The sequence below is a fragment of the Rhinopithecus bieti genome, unplaced genomic scaffold (assembly GCF_001698545.2).
Source record: "Rhinopithecus bieti isolate Rb0 unplaced genomic scaffold, ASM169854v2 scaffold_15296, whole genome shotgun sequence".
Taxonomy (NCBI): domain Eukaryota; kingdom Metazoa; phylum Chordata; class Mammalia; order Primates; family Cercopithecidae; genus Rhinopithecus; species Rhinopithecus bieti.
The window spans coordinates 4,304,993-4,310,994 of record NW_016809075.1 but is presented as its reverse complement, the minus strand read 5'-3'; the positions used below and the strand labels follow the sequence as shown (position 1 = coordinate 4,310,994).

Sequence of the window (6,002 nt, the reverse complement as noted above, 5' to 3'; positions counted from 1 at the left end):
TTTTTTTTTATTTTTAGTAGAGATGAGATTTCACCATCTTAGCCAGGATGGTCTAAATCTCCTGACCTTGTGATCCGCGCGCCTCAGCCTCCCAAAGTGCTGGGATGATAAGCATGAGCCACCGTGCCCGGCCCCCTTTAGCATTTCTTGTTGGACAGGTCTAGTGTTGATGAAATCCCTCAGCTTGTGTTTGTCTGGGAAAGTCTTTTTTTCTCCTTCATGTTTAAAGGATATTTTCACCTGCTATTCTAGGGTAAAAGTTCTTTTTCTTCAACATTTTGTCACGTCACTGTCTCCTGGGCCTGTACAGTTTCCACTGAAAAGTGTGCTGCCAGATGTTTTGGAGCTCCATTGTATTGTTGTTTTTTTTCTTGTGGCTTTTAGGATCTTTTCTTTATCCTTTACCTTTGGGAGTTTGATTATTTAATGCCTTAAGGTAGTTTTCTTTTGGTTAAATTTGCTTGGTGTTCTATAACCTTCTTTTACTCGAATTTGGTATCTTTCTCTTGGTTTGGGAAGTTCTCTCTTATTATCCATTTGAACACACTTTTTACCCGTATCTGTTTCTCCACCTCCTTTTTAAGGCCAGTAACTCTTAGATTTGCCCTTGTAAGGCTATTTTCTAGATCTTGAAGGCATGCTTCATTCTTTTTTATTATTTTTTCTTTTGTCTGCTGTGATTGTGTATTTTCAAATAGCTTGTTTGAAAGCTCACTAATTCTTTTGCTTGATCAATTCTGCTATTAAGAGACTCTGATGCATTCTTCAGTATGCATCATTTTTCAACTTCAAGATTTCTGCTTGATTCTTTTAATTATTTTAATCTTCAGCTCAAGATTCCTGCTTGATTCTTTTTTTTTTTTTCAAAACAGAGTCTCACTCTGTTGCTCAGGCTGGAGTGCAGTGGCATGATCCTGGCTCACTGCAACCTCCGCCTCCCAGGTTCAAGCAATTCTCCTGCCTCAGCCTCCCAAGTAGCTGGGATTACAGGCACACGCCACCACACCTGGGTAATTTTTGTATTTTTTAGTAGAGACGGGGTTTCACCATGTTGGCCAGGCTGGTCTTGAACTCCTCACCTCAGGTGATCCATCTGCCTTGGACTCCCAAAGTTCTGGCATTACAGTGAGCCACTGTGCCTGGCCTGCTTGATTCTTTTTAATTATTTCAATATTTTTGTTAAATTCACCTCATAGGGTTCTGAATTCCCTCTTTGGGTTATCTTGATTTCACTGTGTTCCTTAAAACAGCTACTTTGAATTCTCTCTCTGAAAGGTCACATATTTCTGTGTCTGTAGGATTGGCCCCTGGTGTCTTATTTAGTTCACTTGGTAAGGTCATGGTCATGTTTTCCTGGATGGTTTTTTGTTTTGTTTTGTTTTGAGATGGAGTCTTGCTCTGTTGCCAGATTGGAGTGCAGTGGGGTGATCTCGGCTCATTGCAACCTCCGCCTCCCAGGTTCAAGCAATTCTCCTGCCTCAGCCTCCTGAGTAGCTGGGATTACAGGTGCATGCCACCACGACCGTCTAATTTTTGTATTTTTAGTAGAGACTGAGTTTCACCATGTTGGCCAGGCTGGTCTTGAACTCCTGACCTCATGATCTGCCCACCTCGGCCTCCCAAAGTGCTGGGATTACAGGCATGAGCCACTGCACCTGGCTCCCGGATGGTCTTGATGCTTGTGGATGTTCATTGCTGTCTGGGCGTTGAAGCACTAGATATTTATTGTAGTCTTTGCAGTCTGGGCTTGTTTGGACCCGTCCTTTTGGGAAGGCTTTCTAGGTATTCAAAGGGACTTGGCTGTTTTTGTCTAAACTATTTCTGTTTTGTGGGGTACTCCACGCCTAGTTACACCTGGTTTTTGCAGACTCACAGTGGTACCACCTTGCTGGTCTTAGATAAGATCCAGATGAATTCCCTGGATTACCAGGCAGGGTCTTTTGTTCTCTTCCCTTACTTTCTCCCAAATAAATGGAGTCTCTTTGTGCTGAGACGATTGCAGCTGGGGGTGGGGGTGACACAAGTGCCTCATGTTCGCCAGCACGGGGACTGTGTTGGGTCACATCTGAAGCCAGCACAGCACTGAGTCTCACCCAAAGCCCACTGTAACCTCTATCTGGCTAAAGCCTATGTTTGCTCAAGGCCCTAGGGATCTGCAATCAGCAGACAGGGAAGCCAGGCAGGTTTGTGTCCTTTCCTTCAGGGCACCAAGTTCCCCCAGTCCCTGACTGGGTCCAGAGATGGCATACAGGAGCCAGGGACTGGAGTCAAAAATCTTAGAAACCTACCTGATGCCCTATTCTACTGTGGCTAAGCTGGCACTCAAACCATGAGACAAAGTCTTCCCACTCTTCTCTCCCCTTTCCACAGGCAGAGAAGCCTCTCCCACCATGGTCACCAACATCACAACCCATGGGTAATCTTGCCAGGCTGCTACTGATACTCATTTAAGACCTAAGGGTTCTTCAGTCAGCCTGTGGCGAATGCTGCCAGCCTGGAACTCACCCTTCAGAGCAGTGGACTCCCCTCTGGCTCAGGGTAAGTCAAGACATGCCATGCAAGAGCCCAGGCCTGGTATTGGAGACCCCAGGAGCCCGCTTGGTGTTCTACCCCACTATGGCTGAGCTGGTACCTAAGGTGCAGGTCTAAGTACCCTCTACTTTTCTCTGTTTTTCTCAACAGAAAGATTATCTTACTGTATTTCCCAGAGCTGGGAATGTGCTGGGTCTCACCTGAAGCCAGCACACCTCAGAGTCTCGTCCAGGCCCACAGCATACTACCCGGGTGTTACTACTGGTGGTTCAGGGCTCAAGGGTTCTTTAGACAGCAGGTGATGAATCTTGCCAGGTCAAGGTCCTTCCCTTCAAGGCAGTGGGTTCACATCTGACCAAGGGTGTGTCTAGATATGTTGCCCAGGAGCCAGGGCCTGGAAAGGGGCTCTGCTGACTCTGCCCAGTTCCCTATTGTACTGTGCCTGAGGTGGTACCCAAGATGCAAGACAAAGTCCTCTTTAGTCTTCCCTCTCCTCTCCTCAAATTGAAGGGAGGACTCACTTTTGTTGCTGTGAGCTGTGCTGCCTGAGGTTGGGGGACAGGTGGTGCAAGCACTCCCTTAGCCACCCAGCTGATGTCTCACTAGGTCATGAGCCCCTCCCCACTCATGTCCACTGGCTCTGAGCCCAGCACAGCACTAGGACTTGCCTAGGAATTGCAGTCCTTATTGCCTAACCTGCCTTTTAAGTTTATTCAGAACCTCAGAGCCCTTTAGGGCACAGTGACGAGGCTTGCAAAAACTCAAGTTCCAAGTGCTGGGATGAGTAATTCCCCTCTGGCTAGGGTTGGTCTGAATGCTTCCTCTGTGGGTGGGCATCAGCTATTTAGCCTGGTTTTGCTTTCCATTGTGACAGGACAGCACTGAGTCAAATGCAGGGTCTCCTAACTACTGCATCTCCTTCACCAAGCACACAGATTCTCCAAGGCACATGGCCACTGCCAGGGGATGGGGAGGGGTGGTGACAGCGATTCAAGACTGTCTTTTCTAATTTCTTCAGTTCCACTTTCAGTGATACGAAGTTAAAAACAGGTGCTGTGATTGCTCACCTGATTTTTTTGTTCTTAGGAAGGTGATTTTTGTGTGTGCGTAAACAGTTGTTACATTTGATGTTCCAGTAGGGGGCACATTTAGTGAAGGTTTCTATTCGGCCATCTTGCTCCATCCTCCCTCTGGTTTTACCATTTTGCATTCCCACCAGTAGCACACAAGAGTTTTGGTTAATTCACATAGTTGCCAGCATTTGTTATTTTGTTTTTCTTAGGTAGTGGCAAAATAATGAAGGTGAGGGTGTATGGATGTCATTGCGGTTTTGATTTGCATTTCCCTAACCATGAGTGATGTTGAACTTCGTTATGTGATTATCACCTATTTGTATATTTCATTAGAGGAATGTCTATTCAATTCCCTAACACATTTTTCAATGTAATTGTATTTTACCCAGCATGCACTGCTGAAACAAAATACCAACTACTGAGGGTATTAACCCACTAACTTTTTTTTTTTTTTTTTTGAGATGGAGTCTTGCTCTGTTGCCCAGGCTGGAGTGCAATGGCACAATCTCGGTTCACTGCAACCTCTTCCTCCTAGGTTCATGGCATTCTCCTGCCTCAGCCTCCCGAGCAGCTGGGACTATAGGCACCTGCCACCACGCCCAGCTAAATTTTTGTATTTGTAGTAGAGACAGGGTCTCACCATGTTAGCCAGGATGGTCTCGATCTTCTGACCTCATGATCCGCCTTCCCCGGCCTCCCAAAGTGCTGGGATTACAGGCGTGAGCCACTGTGCCCGGCCGACTGAACCCACTAACTTTTAATTCTCACTGTACAAGATGCTATTAAGTCAGTCCAAGGTCAAAGTAGTGGCAGATTCAGTGCCTGGTAAGGGTCTGCTTCATGGTACAAGCAAGGCTGTCATCTCATTGAGTTCTCACATGGTGAAGAGCAAAAGAAAGCTACTTAGGGAAACGTATAAGCCCATTCATAAAGGACTAACCTCATGATCTCATCTAATTCTAACTACTTCCCTGAGATCCCATATCTTCATTCCATACATTAGGAAGTAGGGCTTCAATATTTCAATTTCAGGAGACAAACTCAGTAACTTTCTACCCTGCCTTCCCAAATTTATATCCCTACATGTAAAATACATTTATTTCATTTCAACAGCATCAAAAGTCTTGAGTCAGTCCACAATGAGCTGTAAAGCCTAAACTCAAACTCAATTAAATATCAACTGAATCAGATATGGGTGAGAGTTGAGGTAACATTCATCCTGAGGCAACATTCTTTTCCAAATGTGAGCCTTAGGAAACAAACGGGTTGTGTGGCCTAGTGTTGAGACAGGCTTAGGAAAACACTTCTATTTCAAATAAGAGAAATATGAGAGGAGGAAGTGGTGACAGTTCCCAAGCAAGACAAAACCCGGAAGGTAACTTTCATATAAGAATAATCTTCTTTGACTCAATATTCTGGATAAGAAATTGGTGGGAAAGGCTGTCTGACATGATCGAGGATGACACTGAAAAATTTACACAAAAGCAAAGACAAATGTTTACTAACAAGAAACTCAAAAGATCTGCTGAAATCCTCTACGATGGCAACAATAATGACATTATGATGATACAGAAGATTTAGAAGGTGCAGAGCCATTGATTGGGACCTGAAAACATTGCAGCAGTTTTTCAACAGGCAGAGGTGTTAAAGATATTACCCTCAAGTAAGACCCCTCAGTGGAGCAAAGTCTCCACCTCACCGGAGTAATCACAACATGCCTACAAACACATTAGATGACGCAAGGAAATAAAGGAATAAGATTCCTATAACAATGTTTCTAACTAAGCATTTGCAAATATGAAGACTGAACCCTCAGTACTCACAGATCTTCAGCCCTCAAGCCAAACAGATCCTGACTGTATTATTTAGCCTCCTCCAAAGAGTCAACATCTGCAATCGGAACCTTGTCCTTGTAACATTGATGATTGTTCTAATGTTCTGTCAGAAGATTCCATTTAACCTGATCTCTCACTACTTACCTACAATACCACATGTCTAGTCACCTCAACAAATCACAATGTTAGGCACCATACAGTGATCATCATCACTGTCATTATACCTGGGTAATCAAGAGAGACAAACTAGGATTTTGCTGAATATTAACATACTATTTCAGGTTAATTCTCAAAAGGAATCTGTGTGTATTGAAGGAAATTGTAACTTTCTGGCTGATATGTACTATTTAGGGAGACTTGTGATGGTTGCTCCTCTACTGAATAAGTATAGACTTTTTCTCACTATAATTCCCTAAACAATATAACTATTTACATAGTATTTACAATGCATGAATTATTATAAATAATCTAAAAATGATTTACAGTGTACAGGAGGATGTGCATGGGTTACATGCAAATATATCATTTTATTTTATTTTTTTATTTTATTTTTATTTTATTT

The 6,002-nt window shown here is 43.8% G+C and overlaps 1 protein-coding gene across 1 annotated transcript in view; it reads right to left on the bottom strand.

Moving 5' to 3' along the window:
• ZNF823 (zinc finger protein 823) overlaps nt 1–5,509 on the bottom strand; it is a 42,172-nt gene extending 36,663 nt beyond the window's left edge. The window contains exon 1 of the mRNA XM_017888517.1: nt 5,429–5,509. The gene's annotated coding sequence lies outside the window, so the exon portion shown is untranslated. The remainder of the gene's footprint in view (nt 1–5,428) is intronic.
• Nucleotides 5,510–6,002: the final 493 nt, after the last annotated feature.